The sequence below is a fragment of the Pinus tabuliformis genome, chromosome 4_2, assembly GCF_031772625.1.
Source record: "Pinus tabuliformis cultivar Carrire ecotype Pingquan chromosome 4_2, CPIR1, whole genome shotgun sequence".
In the NCBI taxonomy this organism is placed as follows: domain Eukaryota; kingdom Viridiplantae; phylum Streptophyta; class Pinopsida; order Pinales; family Pinaceae; genus Pinus; species Pinus tabuliformis.
Genome location: NC_142304.1, coordinates 844,987,940 through 845,011,310, shown reverse-complemented (window position 1 = coordinate 845,011,310; position 23,371 = coordinate 844,987,940). Strand labels below are relative to the sequence as shown.

At 35.3% G+C, this 23,371-nt stretch overlaps 2 pseudogenes; one reads left to right on the top strand and one right to left on the bottom strand.

Annotated features, from left to right (window-relative positions):
* Positions 1-8,232: 8,232 nt before the first annotated feature.
* LOC149172318 (phenylalanine ammonia-lyase pseudogene) lies at positions 8,233-9,484 on the bottom strand (annotated as a pseudogene).
* A 616-nt stretch (positions 9,485-10,100) lies between these two features.
* LOC149172317 (plastid lipid-associated protein 2, chloroplastic-like) lies at positions 10,101-16,012 on the top strand (annotated as a pseudogene).
* The last annotated feature ends 7,359 nt before the right edge of the window (positions 16,013-23,371 follow it).

Genomic DNA, 23,371 nt, shown 5'->3' with positions numbered 1-23,371 from the left:
CCCAAAACATCAATTTTACATTTTTGAAAAACATCATGGAGCGCACCATATTTAAGATTGTCCTATTCATTCTTTCAGCTACACCATTCTGTTGGGGATTATAAGGCACAGTTGTTTGATGTTTGATCCCATGTTGGAAAAGATAGTTTTAAAATTCATTTGAAGTATATTCTTTTCCATTATTAGTGTGAATAGAGCCAATATGAGATTGTGCATCATTTTCAATCCATGTATGAAAGTTCTTGAATGTTTGAAAAGCATCATATTTGTTCTTCAATAAATAAACCCAACACATTCCGGTGTAGTCATCAATAAATGTCATCATATATTTATTTCCATTTGCAGAAGGAACATGCATTGGACCACATAAATCTGAATGAATGATTTCAAGTTTTCTATGTGCTCTTGAATGTGAATCATGAAAAGACTATTTGCTATGCTTTCCTAGAATGCAAGCATCACATTGCTTAATTTTCCTAGGAATTGTAGGCAAACCAGCAACACCATTTTTCTTCAACAAGAGAAGGCTTTCATAGTTCAAATGTCCAAATCTAGCATGCCATAATAAACTTGATGGAAGTGTACCTTCTTCATAATGAGAGTTGTATGAGAAATGTTGTGCACGAGCAGAGGTACCCTGCAGCTTGACAAGCCTTTCTTCTTCTATTCCCCTCATGACAAGTGAGTGGTCAGATGCTTTTCTCACCTCAAGCTTGCCATCAACCATATGAATGGAGTGACCTTGTTGGTGGATGTGGACCAAGGACAACAAGTTTCTCTTTAGCTGTGGGAGATATAGAACATGATGCAGAAGAAAGTCTGGAAGACCAGGCAATTTAAGCTTGATTGTGCCAAGCCCTGATGGCTTGAGTTTTGATTGGTCTGCAAAGTATACTACTCCATCAACATTGTTAGTAAATTCTTCAAAAAAATATTTTCTATGAGTCATGTGGCAGGTTGCTCCTGAATCAAGCAACCAATCATTTTTCCAAGAAGCAAGTGAAGCATTAAATATATCTTAATTTACTCTGATATTACATTGTGCCACAACATAATGAGTGGATTCAGGTGCTTTATCTTTGTCTGTGTCATTAGTTTTACCTTTTTGTTGGTTTCTTTGCTGCTCAATTTTGTCCCAAGCTAACTTGCATGTAGAGGCATCATGTGATCCATTTCTTTTGCAGTGTATGCAGTGAAAATCTGACTTTTCTCCTCCAGAGTGTCTGCCCCCGTGCCTCTGAAATATATTCCTCTTCCTCTACAAGAATCTTGGGCAAGATTCTTTTCTTTATGAGAAAGGCACACAACCTCTTCAGAAGATTCAGGGGCTACCTTCTTTCCAAAAGCTTTCTCTATTTCAGCAATTTTTTTCACAAGAGAGTCAAAGGTAATATCTTTGAGATTTCCATTTTCTTGCAATGACTCAAGATAATTGGAGTAAGTAGGATAAAGTGCCTTGAGAAAAGCGATGAGAGGAATATCTAATTCAACCTTAGTGGCTTTGATATCATGCATTATAGATTTTACTTTGGATGCAAGAGCAAGAGGATCATTATTTTGTAATTCAAGAGTGAAGAGTTTAATCATGAATTGAACAACTTCAAGTGCATAATGTGAGTCATAGAGTTCTTTCAGCTTTTGTAAGGCTTCGAAAGCAGTTGAAAATGGCGAAATATGGCGACTCACCTCTTCACTTACAGATGCTGTAATTAATGCATAGGCTTTGCTATTCTTATTTTCCCAAATGGTGAACTCTTTGTCTGAGGTAGGTTGTTCTAGCTCTTTGTCTCCGTCTCCAACACACACTCCTTTCAACAACTCATTGAAAATGAGGGTGTGTTTTATCAACCAGGACCACTCAAGATAGTTCTCCTTGCTAGTGAGAACTATTCCCACAATGGATATGATTGAATGCATTGTAAAATCTGTGTGCTGTAAAAATACTTCTGCTGGCAAAAAATGTGCTTTTGTGGAGAAAAAAAAACTTCTGCTGCTAAAAAAATACTTCTGCTGATAGAAAAAATACTTCTGCTGAGAGAAAAAATACTTCTGCTGATAGAATTTTTTTTTTTTTTCTAAAGTTGACGTGCACTTCATATATTATATGCCCATTATATATCGATCACATATGGCTCAACATATAAAAGATTTCAACCGATTTTTAATGACGTCTTTTCTCAACACATGCACCATGGATACCATACATATTTCTGAGCCAATGCATTCATATTTAAAAATCCAATGCACCAAATAAAAATCATTCAGAGCATGCATACATAGTCTTCAAAAAAAATGTTTAATGCAGTCTCCAAAAATGTTTAATGCACAGGAAGCATATACTGTATACAGATCCTGCTCTCAACACACTTGGGAAACATGACCAATGGCGTCAGCTCTCGTGTTGAATTGGAGAGGTCTCAAGCTCATCGTCGTTCTCATGGAATCTGATCTTTGACAGTGTATCTCTCACTACATCCCAACCTATGGGTATGTTCAATTTGAACCTCTTTAAAGCTTTCTTGGTGTGCCTTACCACTACTTCAAATCACGAAATTAGTCAATCAAATGTTATCACCGCGAGCGAATGTTTTAGCAACATCCTAAGACTGATGATTCTTTTAACATAGATAGCACACATTCAAGCAAGGAGCGTACCACACAGAGCACAAAGAATTATTTACATCGAGCTCACTAGTACCGTTCCACCACTCAAATAATATTGATGCTAAGGGATAGAGAGCAGATACCAGAGAGCATTAACCATGACTGTCGAGCGGTATTACACGTTAATGACCAACGAAGGCAGCGTATTAACCATGCATATGGTAGCGTTCAACGTTGCAGAGGCGATACCACGAGCTTTTGCCTCACAATATCCATTCCTTGTTGCTGCGTTGTTCCCTCAATTCTTTCTGTAACGAGGGAAACAAGAAAGCGCAAGAAAATCAAGTACAGTGCAGACATCAGGGCTCCTGTCGAACTGAGTCAAAAACACACAACCGATATTGAAGTGATTTAAAAACTGGAAGTGTTGGAGCCGCACAGGGTGAAAGGTGTGCGTTCATATCCCACAGTTGTCACTGCGATTCCAGCGATACCACCGAGCAGGCCGACTGTTCAGAGGGAATATAAAATGCATATGACAGTGGGTTCAGGCCTCAGGAGCATGGCAGAGGTGTGAGTTCTGCAAAATAGGCAGGAAACTGACACCAGGAGTTACACAAAAGCTAATTTTGGGAGCTGGCTCTGATACCATGTCAGACCAGGCAGTAACTCCTCAAAATCAATTCGTTATATTCATTCAGGTTGGTCTTTATTATATACATGAGGGAGAGACTGTTCATTTCATCTCCCGGTGACTCTTCATATTTTCCATTATTTATTTACATCAGTTACACTTATTCACCCAATCCTGATGATTAGGTGTCAACACCCCCAACAACACAATTTTCTCTAAAAGAAATATACCCTCTTAGAATATTTTGTAGGCCTAATTACTAGTGCACATGTGCATTATGATATTGAACAACATATGAAAAGGATCAATAATAATGAATCAAACCTACAATGGACGGATTTTAACAGTCTTCATATTGCGTAGGCATAAAGAAGACATGCAAGTACTATTCATAAAACCAAGCAAGCGGGGCAATGCAACCAAGTGAAGCAAGCAATCAATACGAGCAAGCATAAAGAAGACATGCAAGTACTATTCATAAATACAAGCAAGCAGGGCAATGCAACCAAGTGAAGCAAGCAATAAATATGAGCAAGCATAAAGAAGACATGCAAGTACTATTTGTAAATCCAAGTAAGCAGGGAAATGCAACCAAGTGAAGCAATCAGAGTAGGTTGAAAGAATATCCACGTGGGGGAAGAATGGTAGGTACCATTTGCAAATCCAAGTAGCAAGAGGATGGGGAAACGATTCAAATTGGAATATATTTCTTCTGTGTAAGAAGCAAAGGTTTCACCACAACCAATGCTTTTGATCTTCAATGGGCATGACTAAGGTATAATTTTATTAAATAAGTAAATAAGTGATATATGTATGTAAGATCTCTATGACAATAGGATTCTATTGTATCAAATGGATCACATTTAGTTTTTTGAACTATAATGATATGGTTGTTGACATTCTTTTTATTCTTAATCATCATGATATAATAGAAAAATAATAATAAAATAAAGTTATAAAAATAATGACAAGTAGAACATATTATGAAAAGTTTCCTCACTGTTTAATTAAAAAAATATGAAATAATCTTCATTTGAAATTTGACAAGTAATTTTTTATTTTAATTTCCATTTGTATGGGAAATAATTTTATACTCTTATATAACGGGCTCAAGAGCTCTTGAAGAGAAATACCCACTTCAATTTTGAAGCCTAATAAGAGTTATTCTCAAATTTAATTAAAAAATTTATATAAAATATTTGTGTGGTAAAAATTATATTAAAAATTTGTTATATTTTTTACATCTTAAGTCGTTCCTTTGGGATGACCTCCCCACTTTTCTTTGTTGTATTCATTATGCGTCATTAGATGGAAGTGTTAGAGGATTGAAATGTTTCCCTCCATTGATCCCATCGCTTGAACTATCAACTGGAACTCCCCTCTCATTTATTTGTTTCAACACGCTAGGGTTCAAGACTGAGATTTTCGATCAATTTTTGCTTTTTATTACCACAAATGTGTCTCCATCCTAGTTATGCTTGCATCCTATTTATGTTGTTCAGTGCCTCTATACATGGATGGCGACTGGATTTTCCAGGTAAAGAAGCTCAGAAGTGTAAGAAGCCATGGTGAAATTGTGAGACAAATCTTATCCATGGAGACATGTTGTGGCCACAACCCCCTCATAATTTTTCAACAAAATCATGGGAAGCCTTTATTGAATCTCCTTCTTTGCATTAGGTTTTTTATTGTTTGTTATCCTTTTATTCCACATTTTGGATCACCCCCTTCTTTATGGGTGTTTGGGTGACTCAAAATCCTTTTGGTCTTTAGTGCTTGGCTTTGAAACTTTGATCATATTATGGTTGTCGTGATTTTTATTTTTCTTACCTCTTGCATTTATGATGACACTTCCTAGTGGTCACAAGAAGGTAATGTGGCACCTTTAGTTACCACATCACCCCACTTTTCACATTTAGACGCATTGATTGTTATCTCCTCCACTCAGTTTAATACCTAAATTGCGAAAAAAATGAAACATTAATTAACTATATTGTAAATACATTTTTATAAATTATATATATATAAAATTTTGTAAGTAAAATTTACTTTAATTATTTTAAAAATAATAATTGTAAATAAAAATAAATAGTTGAAAATAAAAATGTAATAAATAACAATATTAAATACATTTTACACCACCAATACAATGAAACAAAAATTAAAAACTAAAACAAATATGAGAATGTGCTTTCGTAAATTTTTAAATAATAAATTAAAATTACAATATGAATTCGTGTATGTTATTCATTACACTATAAATAATATGAACATAAAACTCAAAATGCTTATTAGTATTTAAGATTGTGATATAATGTATACACCATATTGTAACATTGGTGTTTTGTATTATTTAAAGTTTTGTTGCACACTCTTTATTACCATAAAACCATTCTCATCCATTTTATACGTAGTTGCACCCTTAATATTTAAGGTATATAAACAAGTGCATATGAACCAAGTCTTATTAGAATGTGCATATTCCATTTACAGCTCTGGTGTCTTTGGGCTTTCGATCTAATGTAAACATGTTAATCACACTGAACACAAATAGAGATATCTTTTGACCCGGCATTCCATTACAAGCGCAAAATCTTCCCGGGTTGAATAGAGTTACAACATTCGTTAGGATACATAAATGTGGTGTTGGATTGAAATAAGTATATTATTTAGTGGTGGGCATATACTGTTTCTGCGTATTTATGATTTGATAGCATAGTAAATAAAACTTACGTTAAAAACACAAATTAGACTACCCCACATTTCAAATACATTGTCATTAATAATTTCCTACCCACATGCTTGCTCACCTATCAATTTAACACAAACTTTAATTTATATGCCAATTATAGTCTGGTAGTTGTATTCACATGCAGATTTGTCACCATTATGACCTTTTGCCAACAACACAAGTGATACAGTTATCACAAAAATAAATGCATATACACTCAACTAGAAAACAATATTTTGGGGTGATTTCATTTGGCTGATAATAATGATTAAATTGTTGGTGTTTTCTCATTGCGCCATAGAAGCTTGACCAAAACAACAAGGACAGAGACAGGTTGAATGATTAGCAAAAAGTTCAAGTTGGGGAGAGAGATGTTAATCCATAAGGCAGATTTGCCAAGGCCGGAACACATAATTACGATGTTAACTTTAGGTGCAGAGGTCAGAGGTCATGAATCTACATTGGAACGTTAATGATACCATGCGCACTTAACGCCAAATTGCAGATCAATTCAAGAAACAAACTCTCGATATCAAATTTATCAGTTATTGAATCAACAAAGAAAGACTCCAAACGCTCATGATCTCAAAAACCAATTTTCCAACTTCTGGGAAAAACTGTTTGAGATATGAATTCGATAACGTAGCAGATCTCTGGCTATTTAACTAGAACAAAGTCTCTTTTGTAAAGGAGGGGACGCGATCCACGCTACACGGAGGATTCAAATCCATAAAAGGAAGGAGCATATATACTTTTTAAGCACAATCTGTTTGCAGGGAAAGTTAGCCATTCCTTTTGCACTTTTGTAATGAGGCTTTCAACCTTCTCTGTGATATCTGATTCTTGTTGCAGTAGAAGAATTGCACTATTGCAATCCTTTGCTCTAAGATTTCTCTTTAGGAATTTGATTTAATTTCCTTGGTTTTAATGGAACACTTTTTATTTTTGTAGCCCGTGGTAAAGCACCATTGCTTACTTTGTTTATCACTAATAAAACTTTTAGTTTCAGTTTCATTTTTGTGTATTGGTATGATTGTTAATTTCCAATATTACTGTTGAATTTCAGTGGTCTATGCTCATTTGTAATCTTGTCAAGCTATCTTGCAGGGTTAACTAGCAATGAAATTGAAGCTAAAGGCTGTGTATGAACAAATACCTGTTGCAACCCAGAGTAATAAGTATCTTGTATTATATATGGCATATTATTTGAACTATTTCAGTGATATGGCATAATATCATTTTTTTTCTAATATGAATGGTTTCATCTGAATTTAGAGATGTTTACTAGTTAACGTTTGTTAACTATTTATTGGATATTCGCTTGTTCACATTTCCTTGAACAAGGAATAGGTCGTGGAACTATTTCCTCGGCATATTTCCTTTATCTCATTCTAAATTTCAAACTATTTTGTTCCTTCTCCCATTTTTCGCATCCTGCTCTTAATTAGGACTAGAAACTATATTTTGTCCCCAATTAAGAGAGATTAACTTGCATTTTATTTTCCATTGCATAAAGTCCTCTCTTAAAAAGGCAAAAAATCATTAAACTCTAGTTTGATCAACCTTCAATTTGATCAAACATTTGTGTTCATCTATTTTTTTATTTTACATCATTAAAGATCAATATAAAGGAAATGTAATTTATTGTATATTTTGTATACTAGTCTAGTCCGCTTCTTCATTTTGTTTAACATTGATCTTTTGATAATTTTATATTTCTTTTCTTTGTAATATTTAACTATAGAATTAGCTTTAACATTTTAGTTAGATTTAATTATTTCTTTTATTTTGAAAAATAACATTATAGAGTTAACTTAGGACAATTAGGACTAATTTTATTATTAATCTAAAAACTTGATTTAACTAGATTAGATAATATATAAGTAATAACATAGTTATAAATTAGATTATTAACATAACTTATATTTAGGTACTATTAACCTAAGCCTAAGATCTACTAATATTAGAATATTTATAGTAACATAGACTAATACCTTACATAACTTTAACACATAGGTTAGTATAATACATCTAGGCTAAACTAACACTTAGATTGTCATAGGTTAACCCTTAGGTCTGGCTTAGCTGAGCCATTAGTTCAGCTTGAGGATTTACTTCTTTGCAAGTGTTTTCCAAGAAGGTAGATCTGATATTTCTCTTCTGATTGGTGAGAAATAAAAACACCACAAATTAGCAAGAAGGGAAAGAGGTTAACTAGACCTAATTAAACCGATCATAACCACTAGTTTCAATGGAAAAGGGTCTAATTGGGGCCCTGATCGAGTTGTCTCCATTGATGTTGATGGAGGAAATTTTTCCCCATCAACAAGACACCAATAGAGGTGCCCTGGAAATTCCCTCCATGCAGAGTTTTGTCCCTGGAAACATCAAAGATTGGATTTTCATTCATAGAATTGATTTTCTACTAAATCATGTGAGTTGCAGATATGATGATCTCCACCTGAGGGTCGAGCCATTGAGGAGAAGTGTGAAGTTCATAACGATCTTCCTTGGGCTTCTAGAGAGGATTCATCTCATGGAGCTTAGTAGTGTGTTTCATATGAGAAATTTTGTCCAAGACACATTCCATGATTGTTGCGGCTTCCATTTGGTCGAGATGGTGCTTCATCTTGTGAGTTAATGGATCTATAAACTCAGGCTTCCTATTCATAACTTCGCAAAATAGGGTTGAGATTACTTCAAAGAGGATAGGAAGGACATTGGCATCAAAACGCACAATGGAAGCCAGTGCTACTCCCACTAAAATTCCATTGACAATGGCCAAACCACTTTTAAGTTGCAATTCAAAGGGCTATTTCAGGCCCACTTTATTGAGTGCTTCGGCTCCACTCATTTATGTTCCATCTCTGTATCAAACTCTGGAATTAGGCCTCCCGGTCAAGAACCAAACAATATAAGACACAGGAACCAAATCACCAGAAGTAGTTATGGTTCCTCTTAATGGAAACTTCAGCGTAAGCCCTGCATTCAAAAGATTCTCCACAGTTTCAAGAATCTCCCACCTTATGCCCGAGTAGCCCTACGACAGAGTATTCGTCCAAACCAACATGGCAGTCCGGGTAGTGTCTTCGAACATAACATTTTCTAGGCATTTCCCAAGAACTTCGACATTCAAGAAATGGAGAAGTGGCTTTGAAACCAGTAGTGGCCCCATTGGTATCTGTCCCCTTGATCATGTGGGTGAGAACCTAGTTTGAACTCTCATTGACCCTAGATTTGGCAACCCAGACATCTAATTTTATTTTCACTTGCGATCTTCGAGCAACGATAACAACATCTGAGATTGTCAGAGATTTCCCTTCAATGGCAATCTCCTTGGCTCCAAAATATGAATCCACCATCGCTCTCACTTCTTCAAAATGGCTTCCTTCCATGGCCATGGCTGCTCAAACCCAGTTTAGTGGATCACTGCAAGACGAGTCGAAACTCGTGCACAACCCGGTGCTTTTAACTTGAACTTCATTGCCCTGCATCATTTCTACTAATGCAACCATATTTTCACCCTTCCACAAAAGACCCAAATAATACCTAAACAGAGGCATTTTGGTTAGTATTCGCATAAAAGATTTGATAATCAATATCAACGTCTTGATCTTGACTCACTCTTGCTTTACAGCTACTCTAGATCTATCTCTTCATCTGAATTTTCCCATGACTTGGAGTTTGTCCCATCAATTAGCTTGCTTAAGCAGGTGAAATGGAATTTGAACTAAGGTGGGGCTATGTAACACCCCTACCCTACCGGTGTGGGTGCAATTTTTGTCATATGAAATCTTAAGAGCAATTTGGGTTTATGTAGTAGTTGGAACTATGATGGGAGTCGATATATTATTTTTTGCGGTTACTTTCATTCATTTTTATTTGTTTAGTCAAACTGATGGTAATTTTGCGTGATTTTTATCCATAGGATTTGCAAATTCAGTTATTTTTAGTGCTTCTCATGGGACCTTCATGAATGTTGGTGGGGGAGCTTTTGGAGTTTTTCCTCTCCCTAAAAATGAGGAGTATTTGTCTTCTCCAAAGAAATTATAGTGTCAAAAAAAGAGAAGGGACAGGAGTAGGGTGAGTGGATCACGTCGGGATCAAAGAAAGGCAGATTCTACTACTGATATGGTCTTTAGTAATGTAGATGTTGGAAATGGAAAGTTGTCTGCAAACAAATCTCATAAGTGTGCTTCCTGTGCAGGTGAGAAGGTTTTCTTGTTACCTCCACTGTATTACACTTCTAGGATGAGATTGCAACTTTTAACATTTGTAGGAAATTACACCTTTCTTCATTTTTGTAAAGTGCATGGTATCATATATAGCCAGATGTCCTTCCTTGACACGTAGTAGCTTGTTGTTTTAGTTAAAAATGCAATGGAACTAAAGATGTCTGGGAAAAAAAAAGTTTTCAAGGAATCAAGAAGTCAGAAGATGATATTGAATAGAGAGGGGGATCCTTAAAATGAAAATTGCTTGAAGTATTTTGCACTTCATGGGAGCTCAAATTCTGGAAGCACTGGTATTCTAGGTTAGTCCAATAGAGAGCTCAAAAAAATATTTCTTAAATTGTCTAAATATTATGTTTTAGTCAACATTTCTTAACAAGAAAGATCTTCGCCTACACATATATGATATAACTAGCTTGATCTCTTTCTAGATAACATTGAATGTATTTTCTAATAAATTTCAGCTTTCATTATCTTGCAGATATCTATAGGTTGAAGGCAATGTCGATTGATATTTCAAATAAAATTGTATGTATATATATATATATATATATATATATGATTTATTTTCAGAAAACTTCCACCCACCACAATCTGTCTGGCTAGGAAAGCAAAGTGGCCTTGATAGCCTATTTTATAAACGAAGTAGGCAAAGTACTCAAGCTCATGCCAAAGCCGAGCTATATGGAATACAAAAAACTAAAGATGGAACATTCATCTTATGGTCCTTGTTTTTCTGCTCAATGGGAGGACACTTGTGAAAAGATTGGTGATGCTCTTTAATTATATCTATAATTAATGTTTAAGTTGAATTGTGATCTTGTATCTCCTAGTTATTCTTATTGTATTCATTCTATGTAGATATATTTCAAAGCTTTTCTCACACAAATGGTAGTAAATAAACAAAAATGCATAGAATTTTTACTTTTATCTTCTATAGTACTCTTTCCTATGTCTTTGCAACATGTGGTGCAATTGCTAGTTTACTTATTCAATTTGAATTTATTAAAAACTTAAATTGCTAAAAAAAAGTTGTATTAGGACATGTGGTATTCAATAATGCTATTACCAATATGGAAAATTGTAAAGTAATAGTAATCTCTTATTTAGTCAAAAATAATTTTTTTTAATAAATCGTCAAACACTAACAAATACCAAAAATCAAACAAAGAATTATATCCTATTAAAAGTGGCTGAACCAATGTAAAATTATAAATAAAATTTCCCAAAAATAAAAAATAAATTTAATATATATAACATTATTTTTACTAATACTTTGATGAAAATTAAAAAAAACAACACAATAATAAAAACTAATACTATTGTCCCTGCTAGTCAACTAATACAAAATAAAGCCTCAAAACATAATAGAGTTTGAAAAACCATATTGTGATGCCAATCCAAAGAGGTGCTAATTTAACAGACAGTATGTATTGTTAGTGATACGCTTGTAAACTTGACCACAAATTTGTGTGAGTGATAAGTTCGTAAACTTCAAACATAAATTTGTGTAGGTTTCATTGCTACCGCCCCAACTAAAAGAATCCAATCTCCATATGCCTCGACCAAAAGAGATAAGCGTCCAATGACATCACACCCTTATCTATGAAAAAAACATCTTGATTGCTTCACTGAGTTACGTATGAATTTGTATTAGTCAACCAATATAAATGAAAATTTAATAAAAAAAATATATAGTATCTTATTATATTTTTTCTGAAAATGGTAAAACCTATCAAACTCAGGGGTCAAACCAACAGTGAGGACAGCCATCACTAGCTGCTATCCTCGAATGTCAGTGTGACTCATCACTCTTAATCAAAGAAAACCATGCCACTAGAATAACCAGTTGGTGGTCCATAAGGGGGCAGCGTTTCACTCCTGCGAGATGCCTCTGGGTCTTAGGCCATTACCTGTTTCCTTACGTCCGAGGAAGACGAGCTCTTAGCCAAGCAGAAGAAGTTTTACGGCATACTCCAGGCCAGTATCTTATTATAATAGATACTTTTTATTTGAAATATTTTTATGTTGAATTATTTTTATAAAGAAATGTTGTTCCATAATATTATATTTAAAAATAATATTTACATTAATAAATTAAGAAATATTAATAATAAAAATAAAGGATGAACCATACTTGTTGGTTGGAAACATGTCGGGAATATGAATTTGGATGTGATTGTCGCTGAAGACTTTTCTCATAAATAAATTATAATATTAATGAATATATTTTAATGTGTATTATAATTTTAGTAATTAAAAATAAAAATAAAAATATTATAATAAAATTTAACTATAATATTAAACAAGGTTAATTATAATTATGGAAATTCAATAAGATTTTGCTAAAATCTTGTAGAATTTTTTGTAAATCTAGGGTACAATTGTCAAATTGTAAGATATCATGGAAATTTAGGCAAGATTTTGATAGATCTTGCAAAAAAAATTGTAAAATCAGGTTGCAATTGTCAAACTTCAAGATTTTAATCCATTTCCACCATCCAAAAAACAATTCAAACACTCCTACTACAAGATTTTTTGAAAAAAAAAAAATTGTGGAATTCTGACCATTTTTGCGAGCCTTTGTAATATTAATAATAAAAAGTATTTTAATATTGCCCATAAAATAAGTTGTTTCAATGTCGACTTTATTTTTATATCAAGATAGGGAGATAAAGCAATTGAAAGTATATAAAGTAATTGAAAGTAAAAAAAATTGTAATTTATTTTTTAGTATATGAGAGATGTGTAATTTGTTCACTAATTAATATGGAGTTGGACAAATGTCATTTATAATAATATTGATATTTCAACCTAATATGGAAGAGATAAAATTGAAGTTAAAGTGTGTATATATATGTTTGAAATTATATAACTTTAATCCCCAATATTCTGATGAAACCCCAACACTACCATCCCATAACTACATATCCATATAATAACTAACTCACAATCCTAATACTGTCTAACCCCTATCAAATATCGACCCCAAAAGCATTATAACTCATCACCTCTAAAACGCATATTATATATACACAATGACCTTTAATTACACTATAGAAGAGAGTGTTGTAACAAAGCATCACTATAAACCTAAAACTCCTATAGTTGATTCTTAGGGTTAGGTGTGTCAAATATTTTCATCATGTTTTTACCCTTAAGTTTATATCCTCTTTGCATCATAACCCAAAATCAATCCTTGTCATGCTACTATGTTTAATTCCTATAACCATACAAGTCATTGTTAGCATAACCTAAACCCAATCCTTACCATGCTAGGATGTGTAATCCCTATAACCCCTAGTCCCTTATATATACAATTCATTGTTATCATTATCCCAATAATGAGAAATATTCATATAAACTAATAAATAGGGTTTGAAGTCATTTGCAACAATAACTTGGTTATGAGAAAGCCTCAAAAACATTGAAATATCAAGTTATCACCATCTTTATCCTAGCTATAAGAAAGTGAGATTCTCAAGTCATTATCATCTATCAATCCATGAAATCTAACCTCCACAACCCTTATCCTTATCAATTTTATCACCATCTTATCCTAGTTATGAGAAAACTTCATAAAAATTGATAAGTGAGATTCTCAAGTCATTATCATCTATCAATCCATGAAGTCTAACCCCCTCAAGCCCTATTCTTATAAAAATTGATAAATGAGAATTTTTAAGTCATTATCACCTATAAAAAATCTAACTTAGGAAACCTCATCTTTAAATACTCAACCCCAACCTTGATCTCCTAACTACTTTAAGCCTGAACCCTATAAATCTTTCTTATCCATTAACACTAGAACTCCACATATCTTGCAATCTTTCTAATCCGTTAACACTAAACCCCACCGATGTAATAATCTATATCTATCTCCTAAATGCTTTAACCTTGAACAACCCCACATATCTTTCAATATTTCTAATCCATTAACACCCCAATCCCACCAATATAATAGTCTCATTTTATTAATTTAATTAATTAGTTTTCATTGTTATTATCATATCATATAAACAAACATTTTTCATTTAATTTAAATTAAAAAACAAATAAAAATAATATGAATTTCATAAAATTCCGCCATTAACAAATAAAAATAATATGAATTTTATAAAATTTCGTCATTAAAAAAATAATAATAATAAATTATTTTAACAATAAAATTTTCATTTAATTTAAATTAAAAAACAAATAAAAATAGTATGAATTTCATAAAATTCCGCCATTAACAAATAAAAATAATATGAATTTTATAAAATTTCGCCATTAAAAAATAACAATAATAAATTATTTTAACAATAAAATGAGTTAAGAAATTACAAATAAAATTTATTATAAGATTTTTACATTGTAAGGTGTTTCTTTCTTCTGAGGACAACTCCCTAGTTTCCATTTACCATTTGTCACTGTCTATCTTGTGTGTTAGATGATTGAAATATTATCCACCATCATATGGGAGTTTTGGTTGGTTAGGTTCACCATGGTATATTAGTTGTTGCATTTCGTACTACGAGTTAGTCCATGACGAAGAAGAAGGTTGCTTACTCAGAAAGTTGGGTGCTCATGGACTTCCATCTCCATCGTTGGATTTCTAGTACCTAAGTCATCGAATTGTATGATTACTCTTTCTTCCGGGCCTTTAAGCATATTCAATGCGTAGGGATCTAGGAGGACAAGTTTTAGAGTATTTTTAGTGGATATGGAGGGTGAACTATCTGGGGAAACCAACAAGGAAACAACTCCTAACACAGATACTGCTACAGTTGTTGACAAGGACCCTAGCGAAATGAAAGATTTGACTAGTGCTTTGGTGGACTCATTCTACGGTAGACAAGGGACTCAGAGCTAGCAGTGAAACAAGCGCTGGAATTGTAAAGTTAATTACCCAACTGGAAGCCAAAAACCCTACTCCAGCACCTACAAAAGCTCTCAATCTCCTCAATGGAAAATGGATCCTAGTGTAATTCTTCACACAACTTAGCTTTTTTCATTTTTTGAAAAGTTTATCTTGAATGTTAACAGAAACATAAACCTGACTAGGGGACTATCTGTTTCCTTCCCTTTCTATTTTGAAATTGCCTTAGTTCTTTACTATCAATATTGTATTCATATTATACCTGAAAACCCTTTAGGTCATTTATGTATCTTGTTTACCCTTTCTGGTAAATTTAAAATACTGACATTTCTGATTTTGCAGGTATACATCCTTCTTTGAGCTATTCCCATTGCTTGCTACAGGGACTTTGTCATTGGTGAAGGTTCATGAAATTTCACAAAAAATTGATTCAGAAATTCTCACAATGAAGAACTCCTAGTGTAATTATTTTCACAACTAAGCTTTTTTCATTTTCTGAAAAGTTTATCTTGAATGTTAAGAAAAACATAAACCTGACCAGGGGACTGCCTGTTTCCTTCCCTTTCTGTTTTGAAATTGCCTTAGTTCTTTACTATCAATATTGTATTCATATTATACCTGAAAACCCTTTAGGCCATTTCTATATCATTTTTACCCTTTCTAGTAAGTTAAAATACTGACATTTCTGATTTTGCAAGTATAAGTCTTTCTCCGAGTTATTCCCATTGCTTTCTAAAGGACTTTGTTGTTAGTGAAGGTTCAAGAATTTTCACAAAAAATTGATTTGACAACTCTCACAGTGGAGAACTCTGCAATTTGCAGGACCTCTGGCTACCACATCCTTTAGTACAAATGCAACTTTCAAAGTGTGGAGTCCCAAGCGAGTGCAGGTATGGTGTTCATCGCAGTTTTACAAGTATGGACTTGCATTTTGCAAATACAAAAATTGAGGTTTGATTCCTTTCAGATATGTTGCACTTTTGTGCCTTGTAAGCTCCCTTTCCTACTGAGAATGCATGCTTATTCAATGGAACATTAATGTCTAGAAACAACCGGTTTAGTTTTCTGGATAGATTTACAAATACAAAAATTAAGGTTTAGATGTTCGAAGTAGTTTTACTCTTTGCATATTTCTTTAGCGCAAGATTCCTTAAGGTTGACTGCCCTATGTTGAAGAAGCCTAGTATGGGGCATCTTCAATCTGACTTGGCCCTAGCGTTAGGAAAATTTTGTACAAAACTTGTTACTATTTCACCTGCCTGCCCTTCCCCCTCTACCGCTATGACAACACAAGATAACCATCCCAGCAAGCCAATGAACCTTATAATCAACAACTGCAAGGTGTAGGAGCTTCCCAACTAGTTCTTGAATAAACCCATTTTGAAAACAAAGTTTCTTATGTTGCACAATGCAAATGAGTATTGTAATTGTTTTTACTACATGTGGAACCATTGTAAAGAGCTACAAGATCCTACTCCTATAATTTAAAATTCTTCATTGTGAGTGAAAATCTAGGAGTGGTTTTAATTTTCATGAATACAACCATTTGTATCCTTTGTTATTAATAGAAAAATCAATATAAACATGGTGGAAAAGACTACGAAGTGTAAAATTTTACCTTGCAGTAACATTCCTGGTTATAAGCTTCTTTCAAAGAAGTTAACTAATAGATTCCTTCAAAGCCATCCTATTTATGTTTGATAAGCATGAAATCTTCTATACAGGTTAGAGTTGAATTTTATTTAAGTTGCATGCTTATCCGATTCCAAGTTAACAGTGGTGATAAATTTAATTTAAGTAGTGGAATCTTATTGCCCCTGAAAATATCACCTTTAAAAAATTTGGTCAACATGTTGTTAACCAATGAACCATTCAGTGGGGTCATCTGCAACTCCACGAATGGTGTCAAATGTCAGGATGTTACCTTGGTCTTAATCTCATCTAACCTTTCTTTAGTTATTGGCAAACACAACATTAGATTAATGGTTGGAAAAAGTTCTAGCAATAGCGACAGAGAGTAAATCTTGAACCATATTAAATAGACTGTTAAGTTTATCATAAGCATATTCTAGATTGAGTTTTATATTATTTCAACCTTCAGGGTTATTATTCAATATCTCTTGGACATCATGACAAATCATTTCATTTGCAGAGACATCCTGAAATTTTTTTCAGTAAAGAGAACGAAATTGGGATAAATATGCAACCACACACATAAGCCTGTAATATAAGATGTATTTGGTGCTTTATTGTTGCTTGCACTCAGGAAGATGCTCTCCAACAGGTCCACTTCTTTGTAAAATGCTGCCTGTTAGCTATGCTACAGATTCAGTGTTTGAAGGTTAAAATCAGATTGAAGAATGTTGGTTTTGGTTCTAAGGAGCTCATGGCAGTGCATTTTCCCCTTTCCCTTCTTTTTATTTTTCCCTAACCTCCCTTAATCCCATTGATTGCCATTTTCCTTTATTATCATTATAAACCCCTGTTCTTCTAACTCCGGGCGCTTTTGGCTTATAATGGTATTAAACCCCTTTACCTTTCATAAATTCCCGGAAACCCTTATAACCTGTCTAGAACCTATATATCCCGTGTAAACTTCCTTTGAACGTATTTTTTGTTTCATCCCTGTCTCTAAGGTTTTAATCCATAACCCAGCACATATAATGAATTTATTAACCCTAAGCTTTAATAAGGCCCAGGCCCGCTCCTTACATGTCACATCACTCTGAGATATGTGTGTTAAATTCTGACCGCCCAATCCTCTGCCCGTTGATCCAACGCCATTCGCAAGTCCTCGCCCCGTTAACCGCTTGTCCATTAGGCAGCGGGGAAAGCATTTTCCCCGTCGTCCCATCAACCATGTGTCTCATCCTCATTGCATCGCGTCCTGTGGTACAATTACCGCCCGTTGTTGTAAAGCGATGCGATAAAACTACCTACCTCCCGCTAACTCTCTTGCATCTCTTCCGCCCGTCAACCGTCGGATCTGCCCAATCATGATCCGACGGTCCACGTTCTTCTCATGCATATATCTTCCGGTATCCTCCGTCAAATGATCTCCATCGTTCGATTACATGATCTGACAGCCCTTGTTTATTCCATCATCCGCCTCCTGATTCCTCCCACTTCTGATCTCCGCCATCCATTCTATCATCCAACGGTCAATATTCATCCACAGGCCATCGTCCATTTTCAAGCATTTCTCAGTGTTTTTGGCCTATCTTGTGCACGCGAATAAGGAGGAAATGACCCAGAAACCTGCACATTTAATCATCAGCTACCACATTCAAAGAACAGCACAGTCAAGGACAAAAAGGATGATCCTCGAGCAGCTTAATAACTGCAGCAGTTATGAACATTTATGCAGGAAACATTCCACCTGTTCGAGGAGTACACTAAAGTACCAAAGAATGTCAAATTTGTTAATGAAAATAGTCGGAATGTATCAGAGGCCCATATTTGTATGTAAATGTGGTTGGTGGCCCATTAAGACCCCTCCACGCATAGGCTAGTTGAGATTTTTTGTAAATAGATTCTATATATACCCAGAAAAACGATGTAATCAGCGATGAGTGTGAGTTGAATGTCAGTATGTTGTGAGCTTCAACTTCTGGAGACTGTAACTACTTTGAGACCTGCAACTTCTGGTCTTCATTTCCAACTAATACAAGCTTCTTTTGTTGTTAATTGCTCACTTTCCACTTCTTCTTCTTGTTCCAGGCTGTGCCTGTTTTGCACTTATTTATGTACTGTGAATGTTTAGCATTAGAAGGGCTGTCATCCCACCTCTGTGTTAAAATTTAGCTGTATCATTGGACTTGCATACAGTTTTCTGTTTTCTTAATACCAGAGAGCTGTCATCCTGTCTGTGTGTTAGGAAATAGAGTTACAGACCTTTTACTGGTTGCAGCCGGCCATCACAGGGTTCTGTGCATCTGCTGGTGTGGTAAGTTTTCTCCATATCACCTTTTCCTTAAACTGTGAGTGATTGGTGGTTAAAATCCTTGTAGTCTAGGGGTGTTCACCCATGTCTGGGGTTAAGAATAGTAGGAGTGGTTATCTGGCTTGAATATCCATCATTTCTTTCATTCATCCACCATTTATCCAACTTTTTGTTGAGTTTGTAATATTCCCGAGCATCTCTGAGATACAACCTAGGAGAGTTTCTTGGGGTGAAAACATTAATTGGCGTCGTTGCCGAGGAAACGAAGTTTGAAGCTTAGCTTCCCTGGGAAAATGACACAGCTTCAAGTTTTGATGACATACAAGGTTTGAACATATTCTTTGGTTGTAATCATCTGTCTGGCGACTCCACAGTGCAGTTCTGGCTCAGTTTGTGAGGCACACTCGAAGAAATCCTCAGAAATCACCTGCTGAACCAGTGCCTGACCCTGAGAGGACTGTCAAATCGAAGAAAGTATCACAGAAAGGGGCATCAGGATCAGGTAAGCCTAAAAAATCTCATGCATCTCTGAAAGATAATTTTGTAGCTGAAGGTACATAGTTTGAAGATTTAGAACCCAACACTGTTAATAAGGAAATTCCTTCAGAGAGTAATTCAGCCCCTTGTTCAGTTAGTTCCCCTTTGAATCTCAGTCCAAAGAAGGCTTCCCATTCTGTCCACAACATCCCTTTGTCTCTGACATCCATCACATTACTCCCTACCATTCAATCTACTAGTATTCTTCCAAATATTCCAATCATGGCTGGACAGCAAGCACCTACGAGGATAGAAAGAATTGTTGCTGCTAGATATGGACCTTTGGTCTTGCCTGTCCCTTTAAATCCTATGCTTGTGGGAGAATATCAAAAATATATGCCTAAATTCACTGGCACAAAGGGAGTGACAGCAGAAGAACACCTTGAAGCTTTTTATTGTTATGCTGATAATTTAGATATAAGTGAAAATGATGTGTGGATGAGAGTTTTTGTCCAGAGCCTTGATGGAGAGGCTAGGAAGTGGTTTAGAGAATTACCCCAGAGATCAATAATAGATATTGAAGCATTAGATGATGCATTTTTAAGGCAATGGGGAGATAAAAAGGACTTGCTATATTATCATACTGAGTTTGGTAATCTAAAGAGGGAAAACGGAGAGTCAATACCTCATTTTAATAAAAGATTCAATCGAATGTATAGTAAGATACTAGCTGAGGTAAAGCCTACTCCTACATCTGCCAAACTTACTTATGCCAATGCTTTTGACTCTGATTTCTGCCTATTATTGAGAGAAAGAAGATGTGCTACGCTGGCAGACATGCAGGATGCAGCCTTAGAAGTAGAATCTAATATCATGGCAGCAGAAAAGTTAAAAAGTCAAGCTGACAGAAGGAGGCAGAGAGGTTAGGCTTCTACTTCTTCTGCATCATCTTCAGAGCCTAAATTAGACAAAATGACCAAGATGATAGAATCATTGGCTGTTGAAATTTCTAGGCTAAAGGTTGAGCAGAACTCAGGAAAAACAAGGCAGCAAAACACATTTGCTCCAAGAAACCCAAATCCTTTCAGAAGAGCAAATGAGCAGTTATAGATAATGCAAAGGGGTGAAGAATCTAAAGAAGATCAGAAATTTAAAGTTCCTTTCCAGAATGTAGTCATGGAGGAGGAACAATTTGAAGAAGATGAGGATGAAATTCACTGCATGGAAGGTAAAGGCAGTGCTGCCTTTTTGACATTGGCTGAATATGAAGAATCATTGCTGCAAGAACAAAACAGTCAGGAGTGGGACAGAGGAGCTGTTCTACAAACGGAGCAGGAGCAGAGATATAATCTGAGATCTAATGCAAAAAATGTCAAAGACAATCCTGCCCAGAGAGCTGTTGTCCAGGCAGCGCCACAGAATATCAAGCAGAGAAGACTAGCAGCTGATTCAGTCACCCTCAAAGCTCCAATTCAAGAGGTAAAAAGTTCTGATAAATCATCATCTTCTTTCAGCCTTGAGTCAGAAGTTCAGAAATTGAAAATATCGGTGCCTCTAATTGAGTTGGTGAAGAGTGAAATATTTAGGAAGCCTATCCTTGAGACCCTTGAGCTAGAAACCACACAAACCTCCACTGACTTAGTCAATTTGCAAGATGATAAAAATGCCATTGTGTTGAGCCCTATGATTGAACCTGCTGATAATAATTCTCCATCTTTTTATGTCTCCTTGACCATTCATGACAAAATCCTTCACAACTGCCTGCTAGACACAGGGGCCAACCACAATTTAATGCCTAAAGTTGTCATGGAAGAGTTGGGCCTTGATATCACTAGACCCTATCATGATTTATTTTCTTTTGATTCAAGGAAGGTGAAATGTCTTCGATTGATTAAAGATCTAGCCATTACCTTGACTCAGCTGCCCATGAAGAGTATGATGATGGATATTGTGGTAGCAGATGTGCCTCCCAAGTTTGGCATGTTGTTGTCTAGAGGATGGATTAAGATACTAGGTGGGACATTACAGAATGATTTATCTTATGCAACTGTTCCAGTTTTTGGAGGAGAAAGCAGGAGATTATACAGAGAAGCACAACTGGCATACATCATCAGTGATGAGAAGAATCCTACAAATCATCCAATTTATGTTGTGGACACTAATTTTGGAGCATGTATTCTCCAAATAGAAGAATCTCAGAAGGCCTCGATGCAGCTCAGGAAACCAATCGTTCAGGCCAAGGAAGAGCAAGGAAAGCAGGTTTGGGAGACGTTTTTTGATAGAGCATGTTCCAGGGAGACCGCAGGAGCAGGGGTGGTGCTAGTATCTCCAGAGCAAGAAAGCATACAACTGTCTTTCAAGCTGGCTTTTCAAGTCACAAACAACATAGCAGAATATGAGGCTTTGCTGTTGGGCCTTAATGCAGCAAAAGACAGAGGAATCAAGAACTTGAAAGTGTTTGGAGATGCTGATTTGATCATTTAGCAAGTGAATAAAACTTTTCAAGCAAAGCACCCAAGGCTAAAAGCTTACAGAGATGAGGTATGGAGAATCAGAGACTGTTTTGATTATTTCTGTATTTCATACATTCCTAGAGCCCAAAATCAGCTTGCTGGTTCCCTTATTGTTTCTGCTAGTCTATTTATACCTCCCATGCCTCCCAGACTAGTTTATGAAGTGCAAATGAAGTACATACCGTCCTTGCCTGATAATGTCCAACATTGGAAAGTTTTTGAAAATGATGATGAAATAAATAGATTCCTTCAAGTCATTGATGAATTTTCCGAAATGCAAATTGACCAAGAGAATGAAGCCTTGGTAAAAAGCCTCCAATCCCTGCTTAAAAATAAAATTGGCAAAGAGAGCATTGTCCAGCTTCCCAAAAATCATATTCCTAAGGGTCTAGTTCCTCTAGAAAGAATGTTTGACCAGAGTGATGTGCCTTATCAGGTTGCCCAAAAAGAAGATCAAGCTGCAGTCTGTAAGCATGACATAGGAAGTCCAGGTCAGCCAAGATATGTAAATTTGTCCACCCATTTGTCTGCTGCCCAAAATGCTCAATACTGCAATTTAATCAAGCAATTTGCTGATGTGTTTGCCTAGGAGTATAGTGATCTGAAAATGTATGATTGGAGCATAATTCAGCATAAATTCCCTCTGGAGAAAGACACCGTTCCTTTCAAGCAGAAGCTGAGACCAATAAATCCCATGCTTCTTTCACTGATCGAGAAAGAAATTAAAAAGTTGTTGGCTGCCAAGATAATTGTTCCTCTCAGGTATTCAAAATGGGTGGCCAATCTAGTGGTGGTGAGAAAGAAGAGTGGAGAAATCAAACCTTGTGTTGATTTCCGAAATTTAAACAAATGCTCTAAGAAAGACAACTATATCTTACCAAATATGGAGCATTTGCTGCAAAAGATCTCAGGAGCTAAAGTCATGTCTTTCTTGGATGGATTTTCAGGCTTTATTCATATTGCTGTGCACCTAGATGACCAAGAGAAGACTGCATTTACCACTCCCTGGGGCACTTTTATGTATGCCAAAATTCCTTTTGGGTTGATGAATACTGGAGCAACCTTTCAGAGAGCTATGGATATAGCATTTGTGGGAGAGAAGGACAAATTTGTGCTTATCTACCTTGATGATATAACAGTATATTCCAGCAACCATCAAAATCATTTGCAGCATTTGAAAAAGGTGTTCTTGAAGTGCAGAAGGTTTGGAATCTTAGTCAATCCCAAAAAATCACAATTTGCTTTACAAGAAGGCAAGCTGTTAGGACATGTTGTGTCTGCTGCAGGAGTTCAGATTGACCCAGAAAGAGTAAAAGCAGTACTGGACTTTGTCTGTTCCCAGATCCAAGAAGGATGTTTAGTCTTTTTTGGGCAAA